Raw genomic sequence first — 26194 nt, forward strand, 5'->3', positions numbered from 1 at the left:
CTCGGGCAAGTTCCTTAGGAGGCATTCCAGGAGAAGGCATTGTTATCATAGGAGATGACAGCTCCATGTATGTTACTGCCCCTGAAAACCTTTTGGTGGGATAAGGTGTGAGGGTGGAAGACAGTGATAATGATAATCCTGAATGTGGGTAGGCCTAGGCTAAGGTATATGTTTCTGTGTAGTTTTTAGGAAAAAGGTTTAAAAAAGTAAAAACACAACATCTTTAAAAATTAGAAATAGAAAAAAGCTCACAAAATAAGGATATAAACACAATATTGTGCAACTATATAATGTGCTTATATTTTAATGTTATTATAAAAGAGTCAACAAGTGAAAAAAATTAAAAAATTATAAACTTTTTAGAACAAAATTATAGTAATCTAAAATTTATTAATGAAAATATTTTAAAATAAATTTAGTGCAGCCTAAGTGTACCGTATTTATAAAGTCTACAGTAGTGTAATGTCCTTCATATTCACTCACCACTCATTCACTGAGCAACTGACTCATCCAGAGAAATTTCCAATCATGTAAGCTCCATTCATGATAAGTGCCCTGTACAGGTGTTCCATTTTTCATCTTTTATATCCTATTTTACTATATCTTTTCTACATTTAGACACACACATACCATTGTGTTAAAATTGCCTCCAGTATTCAGAATAGTAACATGCTGTATGAACTTGTAGCCTAGGAGCAATAGGTTATACAACATAGCCTAGGTATGTAGTAGGCTATATCATTTAGGCTTAAGTATATTCTATGATGTTCACCCAATGCAATTGCCTAATGATGCGTTTCTCTGAACGAGCATAATTATAATGGTTTCATTTATGATTTCTCCACTTTTCAATTGTATGAAAGTGAGCATTCAGGAGAAACTATATTTTGAATTTTTATTTTTTCCCAGGCTAGCAATAAGTGGTACAATACTCTCTCAAGATGCTTTGCAGTAGCAGCGAGCCACAGCTCCTAGTCAGCCAGATCATCAGAAGAGGAAACACTGAATACTTGGCATCTTCCTAAAGAACACTATGCCTGCTAAACCATAGGCAAGTGTCACATTCCTCAGCACCGTCTACTTGCTATTCTCAACCCTCATCAGAAGAGAGAGAAACTGGGTACTCATTCTCTGTTGCAACCCCATCATCCAGCAATTAACTTTAGTTCAAGTCTTCAAGCATTCGTCAGACCTACGGTGCTTTCTGCTATGGTGTTAATGGTGAGTACTCATACTACCATCCTGTTTTTCACTTTCAATGCAGTATTTAATATATTCCAGAAGCTATTCAGCACATTATTATAAAATAGGGTTTGTGTTAGATGATTTTGCTTCACTGTAGGCTAATGTCATTGTTCTGAGCACATTTAAGGTAAGCTAGGCTAAGCCACGATATTGGTAGTTTAAGTGTATTAAATGTAATTTCAGTTTATATTTTCAACTTACCAAGACAAAACCCCAATTTAAGTTGAGAAACATCTGTGTGTATTTTTTAAGTTATAAATTTGTCTTTTTTTGCATTTCTGTCTGTGTGCATATGAATATGTGTTTATATATATGTATAGTGTGTATAGTGTGTGTGTATTTGCAAACATTTATACACACATACCTACAAGAAAAACAAAGCAATAAAGTAGTGGAGAACACTAAAAAGGTAATTTTGACTGGAGAGAGAAAAACGTAGAATCTAGCACTGTAGTGTCTGTCATATTCTCATACTTTTTCTCCAGTTAGGACAGCAATTTACCCCACAAAGAGTTACCCCAAACAGTAACAATGTAACATAGTTACATATCCATAACCTAGTAAGTGAAATGGAGTTGAGCCTTACATGATGAATTATACTTTAACAAACTCTGCTTGAGAATGAGCGATAGAACATTCATTCACTTATTTGACAAACATTTTAACTCTCATACAAAATTCAGAGCAAAAGGCAAAATAAATGTTATGCAAAAAATCAATGCAAAAGTCTCTTTATACAAAAAGAAAGGGGTAATTAAAACTGTGCAAATCAGTGGCAGCTGAGAGAAAGAGAGCATGTCTACATTGACCCTCCAGGAGGAAGAAGAATTTGAGAGGTGGGAGCATGGGCCTGAAAGGGGAAAAATTAAAGGGAGGTGAGAAGAGATTTCCAGAGTGAGAAAACAACAAAATAAGTAGTAGCTGGAATGCAAAGCTGATGAGTAATTTAGGACTTGGTGCTGGAGATAAGTTAACAGCAGCATGACGTTCAGAGAGGCTGATACATTGGAAGCAGGGACTCCAGTTAGATGATTCTCTCAATTATCATTAAATAATTTTCCCTGTGCAGAGCAAATCTGACCTGAAGATGCTCAGTTAGACAGCTACAACTTAAAATAAATCAAGTAAATTATATAGACAATAACTGAAATCTATATGGGAGTGTTATTAATTCATCCAACACCTATTTATTAATTGACTGTTTTGTGCCAAGAACTGTGCTCACTTCAATTATGGAGTAGAGAAATGCAAAAGGTCACCCACCAACAGGGTGAAGCATCAGAGTAAATACAGGGAAGTATCAGAATAAACATCTCACGGTTCTTAGAAATGAATCAATTGTGGTTGGGTGTGGTGCCTCATGTCTGTAATCTTAGCACTTTTGGAGGCTGATGTGAGAAGGCCATTTGAATCCAGGAGTTCAAGACCAGTCTGGGCAACATAGTAATACTCTGTCTCTACAAAAAATTAAAAAATTAGCTGGGCATGGTGGCATGCACCTGTAGTCCCAGGTATTTGGGAGGCTAAAATGGGAGAATCACTTGAGCCCAGGAGTTGGAAGCTGCAGTTAGCTGTGATGGCATCACTGCACTCCAGCCTGGGTGACAGGGCAGGGCCCTGTCTCTATAAAGGAAAAAATTCCAGCCTAATAGCATATGTCTTGAGTACCAAATGACTAAAATAAAGTATTCTGGAATAACGAAGACAGGGAATAAATAGAGGGGAGAGTTGACAACATCCAATTGCTTCTGATCCTTTTCCAGCCTAATGCCAGAAAGAGAAGTTTTAAAGTAAATTCTCTGGAATGTCTTTAACGATTCAATTAAAGTATGCTCTTATATTTCTGACATCACATGACATTTTATTTCCTAACATTTATTCATAAATACAAATTAGCACTTGCCATTACAGGCTTTCAATAATATACATCCAACTCAAAAACTCTGCCTTTTTTCTCAAAACCCAGCCTCACATGATGACGTAACATACAGCTCCTATGAAGAAAATATTTTAAGAAGATAAGTATTTTGTCCAAACTATTTATTTATTTTTATTTTTATTTTTTGAAACAGAGTCTCACTCTGTTGCCCAGGCTGGAGTTAAGTAATATGATCTCGGCTCACTGCAGCCTCCACCTCCCAGGTTCAAGCAATTCTCCAGCCTCAGCCTCCTGAGTAGCTGGGATTACAGGCATGCACCACCACACCCAGCTAATTTTTGTATTTTTAGTAGAGACAGGGTTTTGCTATGTTGGCCAGGTTGGTCTCAAACTCCTCACTTCAAGTGATCTCCCCGGCCTCAGCCTCCCAAAGTGCTGGGATTACAGGCGTGAGCGACCATGCCCGGCCCAAACTTTATTTTTAAATTATACAGCATGTTTGAAACAGGAGCTACCTTAAGAGAAATACAGATGTTTAAGAATTTTAACATTTCAAGTAAAGGGCAATAGTGATAAATAGGTTTAGGAATGTACAAGGTAGCAGAAGCTACTGCCATTTCTTTGTCTTCTCCCTTATCTTCTCTTTTATTGTATTACTTTAGCCATCCTTTTGTCTCTAATGTTTCATTTTACTTGTTTTGCTTTTTTGTCTAATTGTCGTTTGCAATAGGACACGACCCTAGCCAAATGATATCTGGGAATTCTGAATGTTTATGTGTGTTTGCATGCACACAACACACACAAACCCGGGCTCTCACTCCTCCAAACTACCTAGATTTTGCAACTGTTCTTCTCACCGGTCCTATAAGACATGTGCCAATGATGTCAGGAATCCTTGGTTTTCTCATTGCTTTCCTTTTTTATCTGCCTGCCTTCACTGAGACCATAGGCTCCCCACCAGTTCCATTCCTCATGATCATGGCAGATTCCTTTCAGGAAGAATTTATAGCCTCTTAGTCCAAGCCAAACACTTTCCCTAACCAGTTGTATCACTTACTAGCTGGAGAAATCACTGACGCTGACATTCTAAGTCTCTGTTTTCTCTACCTAAAAACTGGGCATAATAATAGTATCTATTTCTTAGATTTGTTACAAAAAATAATTAGGATATTGTACAAAGTGCACTTACATAGAAGTGCATTTACATATGTGTTAGTGACTGGTGCATAATTATTTTGCTATTTTTATCACTATCATTATACATTTATCATCACTTCCTTCAACATTATTGAAAAATTGATAAAATCATAACTTCATGAGCAAGTCTGACTCTTATTAGATTTTTGTTGTTGTTGTTTTTTATCACTCTGTTTAGGGACTTTAAAATTGTTTTTGTCATTTACATAAGATTTGTTTTATAAATCTCTGGCTCCCAAAGTGTGTACTAAGTCACCTGGGAAGTTGCAGAAAGCTAACAGAGGTATTCCTACATATTTTAACTTTTCCAAGACATGCTTAGACTCTACCAAAAAAGGATCATAGTATATTTCTTTCAATGACATTATGTATTTTCAAAGCTTGGATTTTACTTGTTGCTGTCTTCAAAAGCAAGCACACTGAGAAAATTAATGTAGAATAAGAAAGGGGGATGAAGGTCTTTGATCTGAATTCAAGTTCTGAGAAGTGGTGCATTGCCCATAAGAAACTGCACACATCCCATAAGTAAATAATTTTGGTTAAGAAATAGAAATATTTTCTTCTTTCAATTTATAAACATTAATTTTCAAACTGCTGATAAGTTTAAGACATAAATATGTGTTAACACACTCCAAGCTAATACTCAAACAGGACCCTTAGGTGTTTTGCTTTATTTGTTTTATTGATCTAGGAATTACAGGAAGATATTACTTTGGGTGTTATAAACCAAGAAAATTTGGGCTCCCTGCTGGAAGTGTTCCACAATTCTAACTGCTTATTAGCATCATGCAGAATTAAATACAAATTTAACCTCACCAGGGAATGCTCCTATACCTGAGGACTCAGAAATACCACCAAAAATTATCTACGTGATAGATGACAAAACTAGAGAAAAGAAAGCCTTCTTCCAGAAGTTAGTTCCTATTCCAAAGTCAAGTCCATCAAGATTATATTTTCACGAGATCATAAAAGTAACTTCTCATCATTTCTTACTTCTTGTTTTCCCACTTGTATTTCGATCACATTTTGTCAATATTGAAAGTCAATATTCAAATAATTTTATCTTTAATGGAAAGGTAGGTCTTTTAGAACAGAAATTACCCAAAGCTTCACAATGTCTCTCCAAAGGAAAGTGTTAAAATGCTGATGCTAAGTCCTCTTTTCTCGGAGATTCTGATGCAGATAGCATAAGAAAAACACTTTAGAAAGTCTGGAGTTGAAAATACATGAAGCAATAACCATGAAACTCCCTAAGAACTTAGAAATAAAAAGTACTTCTGAAAATTAAACCACAAAATCAGTTAAGAATGTAAGAGGCCAAAGAAAAGATATGAAAATTCATTTTAAATTAAGAAATATTAAGATACTATAGTCAGACATATTTATATGTTTATATATTTATATACTTATATTTATATACGTATACACTTAAAGATAACATCCAAAGGATGTAGTAGCTTTTCAGTAGACGGCATATAAATAATATTTGAAAGGTAGGCATTGCAGTGGTGTGACAGGATCAGCTGATGGCGACTATTGAGAACTGGATTGTATGTATCCCAGCTGCATCTTTAGTGATATTGGTGGCTTCAAGTTAGTCATAATGGTAATATTTATACCACAAAAAATGACAAACCTACAAATTAGGATGGTTTTCCTTAAAGAACCAACTGTTAATCATTTATCAACAGGTCATTGAATACTGGAAAAACTCACCCAAACATGATTCAGAAAAGAAATTTCCCCAACAGGCATGAGAAACATATTACATCTGCCTAGCACATCTATCTGTGTTGTTGAGACAAATGTAAATTTATACATAAAAATCTGATAATATTCAATGTTCATATCCCATAAACAATTCCCCCTGCTCTGTTTTCAAATTCTGATATTTCAGCTTCACATGAAAGTTTCTTTTTAAAAGAGAGTAACACCATTGGACCACTTGTCTGTTCTACCTGAGGTATTAATCAAGTAAACTGCTATTCTAATCTATGCTACATTGAGAATTTAGTAATCATCATTATCAATTTAAGTCCAAGAAATTCAGCACACTGACAATCTTCAGTTTCTACAGGGAGGCTAATTGGCCAAGGCTGTAAACTGATGGCACTTCATATCCAGCTAGTTGGCCTTCTCTGAAGACACTAACCTCAACGTATAACTTCCATAAGAAGCAATTCATCTAGGATAATTACAGAGCAGTACTTCCTCAGATCAGACGAACTGTACTAGAGCAACTTTAAATAAAAAGTTGCTAGAAATTAATAATGCAATATTTTTTCCTTTTACCATGTAATATTTATATCAGTTAAATCCATATTTAAAAATTATGTCCTCTCTGTATAGCCATTCTTGAGGTCCTTATCGGCTAAGGAAACACAGTTATCAGATGCCTTCAACTACTCTACACCCAGGCAGTTAAAATACTAGAAACCAGTTAGCAGAAAGCAAATATCCATTTAGGCTCAAATCTTCAAAGTGCCAGGGAATACTGATTAATTACTTATAAACTTAGACACTTGAATGTGGAAGGTCAGCACTAGAAATATCATCAGTACAAAATATCTACCCTAAGGGGCAGAACAAGATTATTTGTCTACTCATTATTTCACCCTAGGGGTTCTACTGATTTGGCAAAGAAATTTGAAACTAAAACTCCCTTGATGATTGTCAGATTTATCATGTTCATTAGAAGAGATCACTACTAAAGATTTTTTTAGGAAGAAAACCCTTTTTAAACAGGGACATCATAATAATGTATGACTATGTTTCCAAAGATGACCTCTGGCGTGTATCTATGGATCCATACAGATGGTTTCTCAGGCCTAATGATTTACCGTCATTGAGACAAATGAAAAAATAATCCTGTAAAATTATAATTACTTACTACTTCTTAATCTAGATAGGTTTTTAATGATAATGCTTTACGAAGCTATATTCTTCTGATTCTAATGCACTATTTCAAGACAACCTACTTCAATAGCAAATGAACAAAAATGATTAGTAGGAATAGGAAAGATACATAGAGCATCTAAGTAAATGAAGCATTTTCATGAAAACTATTAAACTGATGAATTAGATTTAAATGTCACTGCCATTAAACTCTGTTTAATAAACGTCAAATAAATACTTTAGCAGTGCTCTACAGCCTTTGTGACTGTTACTGTATCTATCAGAGAAGGTATTACCAATCGTTTTTGCATAGTATGTGTTTTACCTAATAAAAAGATTTACTTGCCTTCCATGATTGTAATTTTCACCCCTGCTGCTAAAACTGAATTCTGAACACTATTGGGCTTGCAGGAAAACTTTGAGACAAGGTAAATTTTCCTCTAAAAAGTCTGTAAATTATTAACTGCCACATTCTATATATTATTAACCTTTTACAATATACTTTAACACATGCATGCAGACACACACACACACACAATGGAATAATTTAAATTATTTGATTAACCTGAAGGAAGATATAAAAGGAAAGAAAAAAATTGTATGGAAATAAAATATCAAGATGATAGTCAAACCCCAATTAAAAAGGAAATTGTCATACTGGTAGAGGGAGGAGTCATAAGTGTGCTATCCATAAGAAATGTGCTTCAGATTCAAATACAGGCAGATTGAATAGAAAAGTTTAGGGTATATTCTCAGTGACCTATGAAGAGTATCGGATTTCTCAAATCCAAGGCTATTCAGTCTATGTAGGAAAGTTGGATTCTCAGATCTCAAGCAAATGGGGATGATTTTGCTCAGTGGGTCACAGGCAACCCCTCAGCTAAGCTTTCCAGAAATGAAAGAGTAGATACAGGAAAAGAGCTCCCTTCTTTAAAGGATAATGCAATATCTAACTGTTTCAGAAGGAGTAGTTAACAGGTTTGTTGTTTGAACTGTACACTGTAAAAATGAAGTAGATCTGAATTACTTAGAGGATGGGGTACCAACCTACATGCAGGGTTACACATGAGAAATGGGTATTAAAGCTTCCTACTACAATTACAAATTTAATCTCTTAGCTTTGTCAGTTTTTACTTCCTGTTTCTTCCTCATGAATTCACTTTTAAATCATTATAAAATTTCCAATTATATCTCTATAATATTTTTTTGTCCTGAGGCCTGCTTTTTCTTATCTTTTTATAGACACACTATATTTTATGTATATATTTTGATAACCATATATTTTTCTAACTTTTCTATTGAATCTGCCTGTATTTGAATCTGAAGTACATTTCCTTTAGATAGTATACCTATGACTCCTCCCTCCACCAGTGTGACAATTGCCCTTTTAATTGGGGTTTGACTATCAGCTTGATATTTTATTTCTATACAATTTTTTTCTTTCCTTTTGTATCTTCCTTCAGGTTAATCAAATAATTTAAATTATCCCATTCTATTTCCACTATTGGTTTTTTATGTTCTTTAAGTACTTGATTTTGAGATTATAGTATGCATTCTTACAATGTCACAGTCTGGAAATAATTTGTGTTACAGTACTTCAGGCAAAGTGTAAGAAATTTATCACTGCATAATTTCATTAAACCTCTATTTTTGTTATTTTGTTATTTGCATTTATTTCAGTATATGTTATAAACTCCAGGATTATGATATTATTTTTTAATTTTTTTTTTTTTTTGCTTGAGAAGGTCAGTTCTCTATTAAAGAAATTAAGATAAGAAATTCAGCCAGGGGCGGTGGCTCACGCCTGTAATTCCAGCACTTTAGGAGGCCAAGGGAGGTAGATCAGGAGGTCAAGATATCAAGACCATCCTGGCCAACATGGTGAAACCTTGTCCCTACACTAAAAATACAAAAATTAGCTGGGTGTGGTGGTGCATGCCTGTAGTCCCAGCTACTCAGGAGGCTGAGGCAGGAGAATCACTTGCATCCGGGAGGCAGAGGTTGCAGTGAGCCAAGATCGGGCCACTGCACTCCAGCCTGAGTGAGACTCCATCAAAGGACAGAGTGAGACTCTATCTCAAAGAAAAAGAAAAAAGAAAAAAAAAAAAAAGAAATTCAGAAATTCAGAAAAGTCTTTCATATTTATCTACACATTTACCACTACTAGCTCTTTTCATCCCTTTCAGTAGATTCAGATTTTGGTTGAGTGTTAATTCTCTTCAGGTTAAAAAACCTGTTTTACCATTTCTTTATTTTCATTTGTCATATTATTTATTTTTCTTCCAACCTTTATTTTAGGTTCAGAGTGTACATGTGCAAGTTGGTTACATGAGTAAATCGTGTAGGAGTTTGATATACAAACGTTTTCATCACCAAGGTAGTGAGCATAGTACTCGATAGGTAGTTTTTCAATCCTCAGGCTCCTTCCATCTTCAACCCTCAAGTAGGCCCCGGTATCTATTTTTTCCCTCCTTGAGTTCGTATGTACTCAACGTTTAGCTCCCACTAATAAGTGAGAGCATGCTGTACTTGGCTTTTTGTTCCTGTGTTAATTTGATTAGAATAATGGCTTCCAGCTGCATCCATGTTGCTGTGAAGGACATGACTTCATTCTTTTTTTTTTTTTTTTTTTTTGAGACGGAGTCTTGCTCTGTCGCCCAGGCTGGAGTGCAGTGGTGCAATCTCGGCTCACTGCAAGCTCCGCTTCCCTGGCTCACGCCATTCTCCTGCCTCAGCCTCCCGAGTAGTTGGGACTACAGGCGCCTGCCACCACACCTGGTGAATTTGTTGTATTTTTAGTAGAGATGGGGTTTCACCGCATTAGCCAGGATGGTATGGATCTGCTGACCTCGTGATCTGCCTGCCTCAGCTTCCCAAAGTGTTGGAATTACAGGCGTGAACCACCGTGCCCAGCCACTTCATTCTTTTTAAGGTCAGAGTAGTATTCCATGGTGCACATTTCTTTTCTCCAGTTCCTCAGTGGTTGCCAAAAGTGGTACAATAAACTTATGTTTGCATGTGCTTTTATGGTAGAGCAATTTATTTTCCATTTGGGTAAATACCCAATAATGGGATTGCTGGGTCAAATGGTAGTTCTATTTTAAGCTTATTGAGAAATCTCTAAACTGCTTTTCATAGGGCTGAACTAACTTACCCTCTTACCAGCAGCATATAAGTGTTGCTTTTGTCTGAAATCTTGTCAATATCTGTTATATTTTTACCTTTTAATCATAGTCATTCTGAGTGGTTTGAGAAGGTATTGTGGTTTTAATTTGCATTTCTCTAATGATTAATAATGTTGAGCATTTTTTTCATGTTATTTTGACCACTTGTATGTCTTCTTTTGGTAAGTGTATGTCCTTTGTCCATTTCTTAATGAGTTTGTTTTTTGCTTGTTGATATGTTTCAGTTCCTTATAGATTCTGGATATTAGATCTTTGTCAGATACATATTTTGTGAATATTTTCCCCCATCTTTTTGTGGGCTGTTTACTCTGTTGATAGCTTATTTTGCTGTGTAGAATCTTTTTAGTTTAATTAAGCCCCAACTAATTTTTGTTTTCATTTCCGTTGCTTTTGGAGTCTTTGTCATAAAATCTTTGCCTAAGCCTATGTCCAGAATGATATTTCCTATGTTTCTTTTAGGGTTTTTATAGTTTTAAGTTTTACATGTAAGTCTTTAATCCACCTTGAGTTTATTTTTGCATATGGTAAAAGGAAGGGGTCTAGATTCAATGTTCTGCATATGGCTAACCAGTTATCCCAGCACCATTAACGGAATAAGGTGTCCTGAACAGATCTGAATAAACATTTCTCAAAGGACGACATATAAAAGATCAACAGATATAAGAAAAAATGCTCAACATCTCCAATCATTGAATTAAAAACAATTAAAACCACAATGAGATATCACCTCATAGCTGTTAGATTGGCTGTTATCAAAATGATGAAAGATAATAACTGTTGGCAAGGTTGTGGAGAAAAAGGAACCTTGCATGCTGTTGATGATATTGTAAATTAGTACAGTTATTTTGGAAAACAGTATGGAGGTTCTTCAAAAAAATAAAAAATAGAATTATCATATGATCCAGCAATGCCATTTCTGGGTATATATCTAAAGGAATTAAAATTAGTATGTTGAAGAGATGCTTGTACTCCTGTGCTTAGTGCAGTATTATTCACAATAGCCAAGATATGGAAACAACTGAAGAGTTCAACAATGCGTTAAAAAATGTAGTCTATTATAGAATACATAATGGAATAATATTCAGCCATTAAAAAGTAGGAGATTCTGTAATTTGTGACAACATGGATGGACTTAGAGGATATTAAACTAAGTGAAATAAGCAACACACATAAAGACAAATGTCACCTGATGTCACTTATATGTGGAATCTAAAAATGTCTAACTCATAGATGTAGAGAGTAAAATGATAGTTACCAGAGGTTGTGGGGCAGGATTGTATGTAAAGAGGGCAGATAAGGAAACGGAAGACTTTGGTCAAAGGGTACAAAGTTTCAGTTAGACAGGGGAATGAGTCTGGTGATCTATTGTACAGCTCGGTGACTTTAGTTAATAATAAGTATATTAACTAAGTTATGATTGATTATTGAGACATAATATTTTTAATTGACAAATAATAATTGTCAGACAAACTGACAGCTATAAGGTCATATATTATTGTGATTTTCAACTGTATTTAATCCAGTGATTAGAGATGTTGAGCATTTTTTCTTATAACTGTTGGTCATTTATATGTCTTCCTTTGAGAAATGTCTCAATAATCAGTAATGTATTGCTTATTGACCATTCCAGAATGCATACATATATCAAAACATTACATTGTACCACATAAATATATACAATTGCTATTTGTTCAATTAAAAATAAAAAAATAAAACCATTCTTACCTATTCAGCAAAAGAAGTCACCAGAGCATCTCTGCCAGGCAATATTTCCTTAGCTTACTCATACTCAAGGGGAAGAAAGAAAAATTTACTTAAGAATGTGTTAGGCACAATAATGCTCCACTCTTCTGAGCCCAAATATGCCCACATCCTAATCTCCAGAAGCTGTGCATGTTATTTTTACATGGCAAAGGGGAATTAGATTGCAGATGAGATTCATCTAAGGTTGCTTACATTTTAACACAGAGATTATCCAGGTGGGCAAATGATAATCATGAGAATCCTTGAATATGAAAGAAGGAGGCAGAATGCAAGAGTCAGAGGGAGCTGTGACTACAGAAAATGGTCAAAGAGATTCAAATTTCTTCCTTTGAAGATTAAAGAAGGGGGCCACAAGCCAAGGAATGTGTTTGGCCTCCTGAAGCTGGGAAACGCAAGTAAACAGATATCACCCTGCAGCTTCCAGAATGGGATGCAGATCTGCTGATACCTTGAGTTTTCCAAGACCTGCATTAGACTTCCAATCTGTAGGAGTTGGAATTATTATCCAACTCCTATATGGAAATATTATCTGCAAAGATAATACATTTGTTTTACTTTAAGGTAATAAAACATGGTAATATTTTTACAGTAGCAATAGAAAACTAATCTGAAATGTTTCTAATATATAATAAACTAGGATAACATCTTTATTTAAAATCTATACTGAAATAACAAGTGAAAGATGTGTACAATCTGAAGAGAAACATGAAGTAAAGATATTTGCATTCCTACGATCATTGCAATATTATTCACAATGGGAAAGATATCAAAATAATCTACATGATGGTCAGTATGAATAGATTAAAAAATTGTGCTCTATATACGCAATGGAATACTATTTACCTTCAAGAAAAAAAGGAGATCTTGCCATGTGCAAGAACACAGATGAAGCTAGAGGACATGTTCAATGAAATAAGTTGGAGAGAGAAAGAAAAATACTGCATGATCTCACTTATATGTGGAAGATATAAAAGAGAAATAAATCAACTATATAAAAACAAGGAATAGAAAGATGATTGTCAGGAGTGGGAGGGAGGGGAAATCAGAAGATACAGATAAAATGGTAAAGAGATACAGTTATCTAGAATAAATAAGTTTATAGATCCAATGTACCACATGATGACTCTAGTTAATAATACTGCATTATGTACAGAAATTTGCTAAGAAAGTAGATTTTAGGTGATCTTATGTGGTAAGAGATGAGTGTATGCACATTTATGGGCACATACTCACATAAATGGTAACTGAGACAATGGATATGTTAATTTACTCAACTGTAGTAGTCACCTCGCCATGTATTTCTATATATACATATATATATATGTAAACATTCTGTATATCTTAAATGTATGGTTATATGTGGCATAATGATGTTTTTAGTCAATAGACCACCTATATAATGGTGGTCGCATAAAATTGCAATTAAGCTGAAATATTCCTTATGTCTAATGACATCATAGTCATTGTAATATAATGTCATAGCACAACATTTTCCTCATGTGATGTTGCTGGTGTGAACAAAACTACTGCATGGTCAGCTCTGTAAAAGTATAGCATATACAATTATATACAGTACACAATATTTGATATGAAAACATAAACATCTATGTTACTGGTTTATGTATTTACTATACTATTTATTGTTAGAGTGTACTTCTACTTATGTTTTTAAAAAGTTTACTGTAAAACAGCCTCAGGCAAGTCCTTCAGGAGGTATTCCAGAAGACATTGTTATCACAGGAAATGACAGCTCCATGCATGTTATTGCCCTTGAAGACCTTTCTGTGGGACAAGATATAGATGTGGATGACAGAGATATTGATGACCCTGACTTTGTGTAAACTGTTTTTGTATCTTAGTTTTTGTCAAAAATTATTAATATTTAAATTTAGAATTGGCACATAATATACTTAGTTATGGAGTTGTATTTGTCCATTTGGCTAACTACAAAGAAATACCTGAGACTGAGTAACTTTAAAGAAAAGATATTTAATTGGCTCACAGTTCTGCAGGCTGTACAGGAAGCATGCATGGCTTCCGGGGAGGCCTCAGGAAGCTTTTACTCATGGTGGAAGGTGAAATGGGAGCAGGCACATCACATGGCAAGAGTGGGAGCCAAATAACAAAGGAGTAGGTGCCACACACTTTAAATTACAAGATCTAGTGAGAATTCAATCAATATCATGAGGACAGCACCAACCCATTGAGATGAGGGATCCACCTTCATGACCCAAACCCCTCCCACCAGATGCCATCTTCAAGACTGGGGATTGCATTTCAACATGAAATTTGGAGAGGAAAATCATTCAAGCTATATCAGGAGTACGGTGTGACATTTCAGTGCATGTGTACTTTGCATGAGATCAAATCAGTGTAATTACCATGCCCATCACTTTAAACATTTATTATTTCTTTCTAGTGACAACACTCAAAATCTTTTCTTGGAGCTATCTTGAAATATACACAACACTGTTATTTTCACTTTACTCTGAAATAGAACAGCAGAATTTATCTTTCCTGTCTAACGTAATGTTTTACTCATTGACCAATCTCTCTCATTCCTTGCTCCCCACACCGCACCTGCCTCTGTTAATCATCATCCTACTCCCTGTTTCTATGAAATCAATTAGTTTCCCATATGAGTGAGAACACTCATTGTTAGTCTTTCTGTGCCTGGCTTATTTCACTTTACATAATGTCCTTCAGATTCATTCATGTTGCCACTAATAAAGGAGATTCATTCTGTTTTAAGGCTGAACAGTATTCCATTTGTGTGTATGTGTGTGTGCACACCACATTTTCCTTACCCACTCATCTGTACATGGGCATTTAAGTTGATTCCATATCTTGGCTATTGTGGATGAAATGGTGCTGCAATAAAAAACATAAGAGTGTAGATATTTCCTTAACATACTGATTTCATTTCCTTAGGACATATACTCAGAAATGAAACTGTTGGATCATATGGTAGCTCTATTTTTAATTTTTTGAGGAACTTCCACACTGTTTTCCGTAATGACTGTGCTAATTTACATTCCCACCAACAGTGCATAAGAGATCTTTTTCCACATCCTGTCAGCATTTATTTTTTGTCTTTTTGATAATAGCCATTCTAAATAGGGTGAGGTGATATCTCATTGTAGTTTTGATTTGCATTTTCCTAATAATTAGTAATGTTGAAGATTTTTTATGTATCTGTTGACCATTTTTATGTCTTCTTTCGGAAGTATCTGTTCAGGTCTTTTGGTCATTTGTTAATTGAATTTTTTTTTTTTTTTTTTGCAATTCAGTTGTTTGAGTTTCTTATATATTTTAGGTATTAACTCCTTCAAGATGCATAGTTTGCAAATACTTTCTCCCATACCATAGGTTGTCTCTTCACTGTACTGATTGTTTCCTCTACTGTGAGGAAACTTTTAAGTTTAATGTAATTCCATTTGTCTGTTTTTGCTTTTGTTTTCTGCATTTTGGGGGTCTTATTAAAAGGTTTTAAAAGTAAAAATTTAAAAATAGGAGAAAGTTTACAGAATAAGAATATAAAGAAAGTAAATATTTTTGTACAGCTGTACAGTGTGTTTGTGTTTTAAGCTAGGTGTTATAAGAGTCCAAAAGTTAAAAATTATATAAAGTAAAAATACTACAATAAGCTAATGTATTATTGAAGAAAGAAAAATACTTTTTATAAATTTTGTGTAGCCAAATATATAGTGTTTATAAAGTCTATTGTAGTATACAGCAATGTCCTATCATTTCAAATTTACTCCTCACTCACCTGGAACAATTTCCGGTCTTGCAAGCTCCATTTATGGTAAGGACCCTATAGAGATGTACCATTTTTTATACCATATTTTTACTGCATTTTTTATTATTTAGATGTTCAAATATTTACCATTTTATAAAAACTGCCTATAGTATTTAGCACAGGCTTATAGTCTAGGACCAATAAACTATACCACCTAGTCTAGTTATGTTGTAGGCTGTATCATTCAGTTTTATGTAAGTATATTCTATGATGTTTGCACAACAAGGAAATTGCCAAGGATCGATTTCTCAGAAACATCCCTGTCATGAAGTGACAGAAAAACTGTATACAATAATAAATAGAAAAGAAAGAGAAAGACAGAAGGAAGGAAGGGAAGGGAGGAAGAAATGAAGAAAAGAAGAAGCTCAATGGAGTTAAAAGAACAGGAGAGCAGAGTACATCATGCTGCTTATATTTAGCACGAAATAGAGAAATGGCAGTAGAATAATGCTTAATAAAAAGGCAGTAACGGGTTGGGTATGGTGGCTCATGCCTGTATTCCCAGTATTTTGGGAGGCTGAGGTGGGCAGATCACTTGAGGGCAGAAGTTCAAGACCAGCCTGGACAACATGGTGAAACCCTGTCTCTACTAAAAATACAAAAATTAGCCAGGCACAGTCCTGTAATCCCAGCTACTCGGGAGGCTGTGGCACAAGAATTGCTTGAGCCTGGGAGGCAGAGGTTACAGTGACCTGAGATAGTGCCACTGCACTCCAACCTGGGCAACAAAGCAGAACTCTATCTACAAAAAAAAAAAAAAAAAAAAGGTAAAAAAAGGCATTAACATACACGAACATCCTTAACACCTGTATCTGCAGCCTGTGTATTTAGACTTTTACTATTTAACAACAAACATGAAATATCATAAAAGTTTTGAATACCTGAGTAGCCTACTATTAACCAGAAAATTTTCTAAATGCTATTGTTCAGTTGTATTAAGTGAATACATTTGCATTTCATTGAGGAACACGGTGACATACTTCTCCAAATTCACAGTAGTAGCCAGGGATAGCCAGGTACAACTGGAATCTCATGACTGTGTCCATTCCATTTAACCCCTTATATTAAATAGGCTAGTTGGTTATCATGTCTAAATTACATATTTAGGCAGAATAATCTAAACAAATTATATATTCATATATATTTACATCAGTCAGAACAAATCACGTTCCCTCCTGTGTTACTCATTGTAGAGAGGGGTAGGAGAGGAAGTGGGTTCTAATGAGTCATCAGACCTAAATCTCATTAATAGTAACTAAAGCAGTGCATATGTCAGCAGAAAGTGTACCTTGAAAATTACAGGGAAGAGACATTATACAAAATGATTTAATTTTAAATTTAGACTATAGCTAATCACTAGACAGAGCGGGTTCACTATGGGAATCTAAAGCTAAGCATCCAAGTCTTTAAAATTTTTTTGTTTAGACAACTACTAAACACTGGAGTGAAACTAAAGTTAGAAAGTAATCAACACTATGCTTTTTCTTTTAATTGAAAAGGAAAATGCAGTTCTGATTTAGCAACTGTGGCTTATAATTTCTTTTAATTCCCCCCCTTCCCTTCCATGTTAACAAGGCTCTTCATTTAGCTGGTGGAGGTAACTAGTAATACAAGCTTGAATTAACACACAAAAAGGCATTATCAGAAAGCACTACATTCTCATATATGATATCAAAATTATATTTTTTAATTCAAATTAGAATAAAGGTCTTTACCCTTCCTAGAAATAGATTTGTTGCGTTTTGATCTTTGTGTATTTTTTACGATTTCCTAGATATTTTCTTCCCACTCCATTAGTTTCATAGTGAATTTTCCTTTTGCTTTATGATTATTCACTTCAGCACAGATCAGTGTTTTATCTTAATAGATAAGTTTAGAAATTTCATACTTTAAACATCTCTGCTTTGCTCAGTGTTTTTAAAATATGATTTTTGTTTCTACCAATCAACATCCTATCCTTCCTTCCCACCAAAGGAAAAAAAATATGGAGAAGAGATGCATGAAGGTCATCACCGAAGAGTCATAAACCATTGTGAATAATGTCAAAACTATAATTTAATTAGTGCCCCATCTGTCACTTTCTGTTTGACGAGCACTAAATGTCCAATTATCATTTAATATCTTCTCTAATCAGTTCTGGCAAATTTTGCAGGCACACAAGAGATGACATTAATAGATGAAACTGAGGCTACTCTTGCCACATTATCAGAAATTTTGAACAGCACTGACTTACAATGGGGAAGGTAAGAATTTATTCCAATTAGTGGTAACCTTTTATATCAATAAAGTTGTGGGGTGTATAAAACAAAGAATTTTCTTTGTTCTCACAAGAAGTTAATAAAATAGTCCTACATGTAATTCTGTAGAAATTCTTGTATAGATTCCAATATTTCAAAAAAGCTAGTTATTTACTCAACCATCTTTGATGCAGTGTCTTTGAAAGCCATCTACTTCTGGGGTAGTCTTCTGCCTTCTGTAAACCAGTTTTTCCTCAGACAAAGGCATGGTTTGTATACACTGCATCCCTAGGGAGTTTTGTAAGGTAGAGTATACGCTGAATCAATTTTGGACATTGTCTCTTATTAAACGAAAACATGATTCAGAGACTCTTTACCTAAAAATAATAATACTGTAACTTTTACCTAATTTATGTGGCAGGGAAATTAATTGAACTCTCACAAATTTGTTTTCCATTGCCCACCCCCCTCAAAAAAAATTACAACAGCATTCCATTTCTGGCTGTGACTGATAATTTGATTTAATTAGAAAAAAAATGGAACCACAACCCAAAGGCTTTTAACTGTTGTCAAATCGTTAAAGGCCTTTAATAACCCATGCTCCATATTTATCACTAATATTAACGTTTTCCCTTGTGATTATTCTTTTACTTTAAGATGAGAAAAAAAATAGACTTTTATTATTGACTGAATAGGAAAAAACATCAAGAAATTTCAGATTTTTCCAGAGAATAATTTTAACAGAGAAGATTGTTCTACATATAAGAAACTGAGGCCAAGAGAGTTGGTTGACTTGCTTAACACTGGAGCAAGCATATTAGCAATTTTAAATGACATCTTCCTATGTTTTATGTTATGTATAAATATTCATGTAATCAGAATTCAGTATAAGGTATATATCTTAAAGATTAAAAATAAAAACCCTGAACTCTACTCAACCTTTGTAACAAGAAAATATATTCATTCAACATGTATTTTGTTGCTGAAGTGCTGGATGTTTTAGCCAGAAGATAATGGGCTTAATTTAATTTGGATTCTAAATAGTAAATTTTGAATTTGAATTTAGAGAAGCAAGTCACTTCATTTAGAATTATGGCATAATTGATTGGTTCCCCCAAAAAATTCTTAATTAAAAAAATAGAGTTTTAGATCATATAGGTCATCTGTATATGTTTTTGAAGTAAATATCTGTGAAATATTTGACACATTCTAACAAAATCTATTCCCTGTGGTCTTTTGAGCCCCTTCTCCTCCAGCGATGCCTCTCATCTTTTAACTGCTAATGTATACACTTAAATGGAAAAAGATCAGACAGTCATGTCTATGGGCCTATAATCTAAAAAATAATAAGCAAATTATCAAACAAAATCTTATGTAGCCTCAAATATAAATGTTTATAATCACATGAGAAATTACAGTTACTCCCTATTGATTCAAAATTGACTTATTAGGTTTTTCTAATATGTGTTTTCATTAATGAAGTAAAGACTTCTCCTGGCCGTCTTTCTCCCTTAATGAGAAAGTACATTTCATAGAAAATTTTGGGCCCAGTCACAACCTTCTTTCTAAGTGAAGTGATTTGCTTCTCCACAAAAAGGTGACCCGTTCTATAAAAATGCTCTGAAGAAACTGACACTATCTGCTGCCTGGTAGTTGCTAATAAGAAAAAGAAGCGTTTTTGACAAGTCTTCCCCAGTGATCATGACTAGAGATTTAAAATGAAGCTCCTTACCTTATAATATGTGTTTAAGTTATATTTCTTCTGGGAAAAATATTGTTGCTAAAGCATTTATATCCCTAAAAGTTTGAAGCCAAGATTAGACTGACTGATTATGGATTGAGTTCAGCAAAACTTTGTTAGGCTGTTGTGCTTCTGTTTGACTCCTATTTATTCTGCCTACCCAAAAAGACAATTTGGTTTAAAGTATTTAAGAACAGAATCTTGTATTCCGTGACTTTGGCAGAGAAAGGAGAAGGGAGTTGTACCATTAGTGTACCTGAGGGTAAGTTCTCATTATGTGCATCTCTGTGTGTTTCCTTTGACCTATAACTTGTAAAAACCTTCTGAGGTTATGAGCCAGAACTTCCATTGTCAGATTTGTAAAACCCCAGCAGGAAGATCCAAAGTCACAACTAAAGGAAATTCTGTTCTTTTTCAAAAAAGGTAAAATGAAGCAGCAAATTTAAATGCCGAAGTAATCTTTCCTCATAGGAACAGTTTAATATATAAGCTCTATTCTAGGTGATGGAATATTATTAATCCAAAATGCCACCATTACATTGCATCCTTCAAAGAGCAGCCTCAATTTCAAAAATATAGTGTGGGACTCTGTGAAAAATGTTTCTAAACTCTTAACCCTATATTATGAAATGGACTTTAAGTATTTGGAGCCAAGGAGCTCATTCAGCTAACTCATCAGTATGTGTTTCTATTTCTTAATTAAATACTCATATTTGAAATATCTTTCCCAAATATTGGGGAACAGGTAAAAGGACACTCCCCTAACTAGCAAAAAAGCATGTGTTTCACCTTGGCTTGGAAGTCTCTGGTCACTTCTGGGTGTGTTGCCAGAGGAGCATCACCTTTATAAGCAAAGAACAGCTGTCAAAGACCAAAAGATGTACAGATAGAAACCTCAATTTTTTTTACTGGTTCACTCACTAGCTTTTATGTTCAGTTCCTCATGTTAACTTCCTGCTCATTTTTTCACATAAGACTAAGTGGATTATGTCTTAATTTAATTTAATTTAATTTGGGAGAGCTAAATAGTTAAACATGAGGCCAAAGTACATAAGAAAGCGGCAGCCTTTTATTGCAAATATGCACACACTCTCGGGCAAGGTTCTCTGGTCCTCAGGTATGGGGCCAGGGAAGTCACGCCGGCGCTCTAGGGTGAGGTTCTCTGGTCCACAAGTCGGAGGGGCCGAAGAAGTCATGCCGGCTCCTGCCGGTGGCAGACTTTTATGCATTGTTACTGGAAGGGGAAGGGCAGTGGGCAGGATGAGGGCGTGATAGGGGCGTCTCCATAGGCGTGGCTGGGTAAGTTTTGATCTCTTCGGATTGACGTCACCTGGCGCATGGTCGGTTGTCCTGCACATTCCCGGCGCAGGAAAGTTGGTGATGAAGAACCCAGAAGCAATCGGGACTGTGCCATCTTGTTCACCTTCCTCCATTTTGTCCCTTCTCCTTCACCCAAACAGATTACATATGGGAAACGAGACGAAATATCTATGGTGTGTCACAGAGCTGCAAACTCCTAGGAACGGGACATGTGGTTTCTGCTCTGTCTGATCTCAGTGTTTTCAGGGACTGATGATTTCTAGAGAGTTATCATGGGAGGTGAGATGCTTTAGAAGAGGCTAGAGCCTGTTGGTCAATAAACCCTAAATTCACTCTCCCTGAAAAGTGCCAAATTGTCTCACAATCAGAGGGCATTCACTTCAATTCTCTGTAGGCTATTGCACACTAATAACTAATTAAACACAAATTTAAATCAGAAAACCAAATAATTCAGTAGACAAAGTGTCAAGAGAGGGCATTTCTCAATTTTCTAAAGTTCCATGAACTTTAATTAAGACCTCTGAAAATCTATATCATTCTGTAAATTAACTGAAATTTTAATGACTTAAACTTCGTGTGATTATTCATTTACAGAAAATAAGTACCTAAGAAAAACAGAACTTGTGGGCAACCATCTGAAATATTCATTTCTTAATAATCTCCAGTCAAAGCCAAACCTTTTTGCCTCTCAAACAAAAAATTAACTGAATGGAAACAGCATCAACATTAAAACACTATAGTATCCTTTTCTAAAAGATAGAATATCAAGACATGCAATGTAAAGGTTAGAAAATATTTTCCCAACTCTTACATTTTAGGAAAAGTATAAATCTTAAATATTCAGGCTATGATTTTATCTCAATATGACCTACTATAACCCCAAAATCATCAAAATAGACTTACAAAGAGGTGAGTTCAACTAATGTAACACATTTCACAATAACATTATAAATGTTCAATGCAATAGTTTTGCTGTCATTATTTGTTTGAATTAACTCTTTAAAACTCAGAAATGTGCTAGTTAAGGTATTTCTGCTTCTTTATATGTAACAATGTCCCAAGAGCCTGAAAAAAAAAAATAACAAAACTTCAGCGGAAGCTCATCTGACTATCTATAGGAAGTACCACAGTGAGCAGACAAATCTGACTCCTGGTTTAAAATCTAGGGTGCATCACTTTGGATTTGTAAATATTAAGCTCTCACAACCCTGAACTTCACTGTCTGATCCAGCACCAAAACTTATTTCCAAGTTCCCAAGAAAGGCAAAGGTAATTTGACCCATTCACAGAGAGGATTACCAACACAGTGAAAAACATTGAAAAATTTGCATGAACAAGTACAGTAAATAATATTGCCTCATTAAAATTCAAGCTGTGGCTTCTAAACCAGATGGGTTAGCAAAAATATCTACATAGCTCATGAAGGAAAATAGCCTATTTGCATTAAGAAAAAAAACACCAGAGTTTAGACAACATTCTGTAAAGCAAAAATATCTTGATGATAATCATGAACATTTTACCTTAAAGAAACACAAACCCTATTTATTTTAATATAAATGTATACTTTTGAATTGAGTATAATTTTATCAGATTGAAAAATTATTTACCTTGTGAGAACTAGGAAACAAAAACGTAAAAGGCTTTTTTACTTTTTCAGTATTAATTGTAATGGTCTAAATTAAATGACTCTGACTTGTGCAAATAAAAACTAAACAAAATGGGTAATGAGTATCGTGCTTTATCAATGTGAATAATCTTAATGTAACTAAAGAACTGTAAAAGCAAGATGCTTTTTATTCAGTGTGCTCATCAATCAGTACCTTATACTCAGTGACGGCATGCATATCTTGTAGGAAAATTTTGAAAAAAGAGATAGATGACTTTTGGAAAAGAAACTGGGAAATGAGATTTTTCCCTCATATTTTAAGCAAGAAACCTACTTTTTTTTTTTTTTTTTTTTTTGGAGACGCAGTCTTGCTCTGTTGCCCAGGCTGGAGTGCAGTGGTCGGATCTCAGCTCACTGCAAGCTCCGCTTCCCGGGTTCACACCATTCTCTTGCCTCAGCCTCCCGAGTAGCTGGGACTACAGACGCTCGCCACCTCGCCCGGCTAGTTTTTTGTATTTTTTAGTAGAGATGGGGTTTCACCGTGTTAGCCAGGATGGTCTCGATCTCCTGACCTCATGTTCTGCCCGTCTCGGCCTCCCAAAGTGCTGGGATTACAGGCTTGAGCCACCGCGCCCAGACACATTTATTATTTTTATTTTGTTAATGTGAAAAACAAAATATGCAAAATTTTTATAAACAATTCTACTATTGAAGTTTTAAAAAAGTTTCTATGAAACAAGCTCAGCAAGAAGATCCACTGTGAGGGTCTTTTTCATGTTTTTAAAGATAAAACATATAAATGTAACTTTTAAACATATTTTAATAAGGTTATTTTAAGCATAACACTTCAGTGATTTGAATAAGCAAATAAAATTAACATTTTAAGCTGCCCCTATAATATCTCCCATTTAATTTGTTTTGGATATTAAATCACAATTTAATCAATAATGCAATAATTTGGATATGATTGTAACAGCTAAATGGAATGCTTAACTTTTGTCTCTTCAAGTATAGATTTTGCCTATGTATGGAAATACCTCTGCTTTCCACCACACAGAATAAATCCCAGTAAGTTACAAAAGCATATATAAGATAAGTTTAAGTGATAATGAGACAGGAATAATATAGGGTGGTTGCAGGAGAATAGAAAATTCCAGGCAGCAGTTTCATATAACTAGTGAAAGTAAACTGCTGAAATAGCCATAGAAGCTAGGAGCTGATGAGACACTGAAAAATGAAGGGTGTGGCCCAAGCTGGCTAAGACTGACTGGACCCAACATAGCATGGATTTGACCTGGGTTTCATCTAGGACGTCATTATATGCTCATTAACATATTAAATCACGCATTCACTGGCACCATGACAGTTCCAGGAACACCCATATTTGGTGTAAAAATGGGTGGCACCACAATTCCAAGACATCTCCACCTTTTTCCAGAAATCTTCATGAATATTCCACCCTGTCAGGCCTCTGAGCCCAAGCCAAGCCATCACATCTCCTGTGACTTGCAGCTTTACGTCCAGATGGCCTGAAGTAACTGAAGAATCACAAAAGAAGTGAAAATGCCCTGCCCCGCCTCAACTGATGACATTCCACCACGAAAGAAGTGGAAATGGCCGGTCCTTGCCTTAAGCGATGACATTATCTTGTGAAACTCCTTTTCCTGGTTCATCCTGACTCAAAAAACTCCCCCACTGAGCACCTTGTGACCCCCACTCCTACCCGCCAGAAAACAACCCCCCTTTGACTGTAATTTTCCTTTACCTACCCAAATCCTCTAAAGTGGCCCCACCCTCATCTCCCTTTGCTGACTCTCTTCTCAGACTCAGCCCGCCTGCACCCAGATGATTAAAAAGCTTTATTGCTCACACAAAGCCTGTTTGGTGGTCTCTTCACACAGACGCGCATGACACACCCGTTGGTTAAAAAAACCCATAAAAGTAGAAAACCCAAATTCCACTGTGCAACTCTCTCGAGTACACCTGCACTCCCGTTTCTTGAGTGCGTACTTTTCACTTTACAATCTCTGTACTTTCAGTATTTACCAACCCATCCTTGAATTCATTTTCGAGATGGTGTCAAGAGCCTGGACACTGGCTGGGATGGGGTTCCCCTGACATTTAAGGACTTTCCTCAGCCAACTGGTATCAATAACAGTTAATTGTTATATTAATAATTATTTGTCAACTACTTTCAGCTAGGCATTGCTCTGGGCTCCGAGAATAAAATAGTAAATGAGAGAGACCAAGTCCTCTCCTTCATGAAGCTTAGAGTCAAGCCTCCACTCTGATTCTCACTTGCCCTTTACACTATGAAAGTTCTTTTTTTTTTTTTTTTTTGAGATGGAGTCTCGCTCTGTCGCCTAGGCTGGAGTGCAGTGGCCAGATCTCAGCTCACTGCAAGCTCCGCCTCCCTGGTCTAGGCCATTCTCCTGCCTCAGCCTCCCGAGTAGCTGGGACTACAGGCGTCCGCCACCTCGCCCGGCTAGTTTTTTGTATTTTTTAGTAGAGACGGGGTTTCACCGTGTTAGCCAGGATGGTCTCGATCTCCTGACCTCGTGATCCGCCCGTCTTGGCCTCCCAAAGTGCTGGGATTACAGGCTTGAGCCACCATGCCCAGCCCGAAAGTTCTTTTAATGATTTTTTATTTTTTAAACTGAACCTTCCAAAAGAAAATTTGTAATATACAAACAAATATTTATTTTAAGGGTCACATGATTGCTATTTGTAAACTGTTTTACTTCATGCAAATTAATTGTCATTTTTCCCATTCACAATTAGGGAAATTATTTATCTTTGTTTGGGTGGGACTAGAATTACTTGCATGATACTTTGTTTTTGCATAACTTCATTTGGCCATAAGGGCAAATGATTTTATATATAAGAAGCATAAGCCACACAACAGTTTAAATATTAAATGAATACAAAAATAAAAATGTACCCAAAACTCAAGTGTGAATTATGCATGATATGGTCAATTTCATGTCTTGAGTTTCTATATTCTAATTTTAAAAATGTAGGAATAGCTTATTCATTCAAAAACTGCAGGATGCCATTCAATCGAATGAAAAGAAGATACCCGTAATCAACTTACCTATTAATAAGAGCTGTCAGTCTAAACATTTTAAGGAAAACGGGCAATGAAGATAAAACACATACATATTAAGGGTACTATTTTTGGTGTGGGAACCTGTAATTTTTGTGGAACAGTTAAAGTGTGTATCTGTTATTTTATATCCAATAAGGAAAAACATGATCACCATCTGAAACCATTTTAGTGTATTTTTTAAGAAAACATGCTTTTTACCCAATAATTTACTGAA

General features: G+C 35.3%; 1 long non-coding RNA gene across 1 annotated transcript in view; it reads left to right on the top strand.

Annotated features, from left to right (window-relative positions):
* The first annotated feature begins 913 nt into the window (after positions 1-913).
* LOC112621760 overlaps positions 914-26194 on the top strand; it is a 46508-nt gene continuing 21227 nt past the window's right edge. Inside the window, exons 1-2 of the long non-coding RNA XR_003118765.1 lie at positions 914-1221; positions 18120-18210. This is a non-coding gene — a long non-coding RNA (uncharacterized LOC112621760). The remainder of the gene's footprint in view (positions 1222-18119; positions 18211-26194) is intronic.

Source organism: Theropithecus gelada, chromosome 3, assembly GCF_003255815.1.
Source record: "Theropithecus gelada isolate Dixy chromosome 3, Tgel_1.0, whole genome shotgun sequence".
Classification (NCBI taxonomy): Eukaryota; Metazoa; Chordata; class Mammalia; order Primates; family Cercopithecidae; genus Theropithecus; species Theropithecus gelada.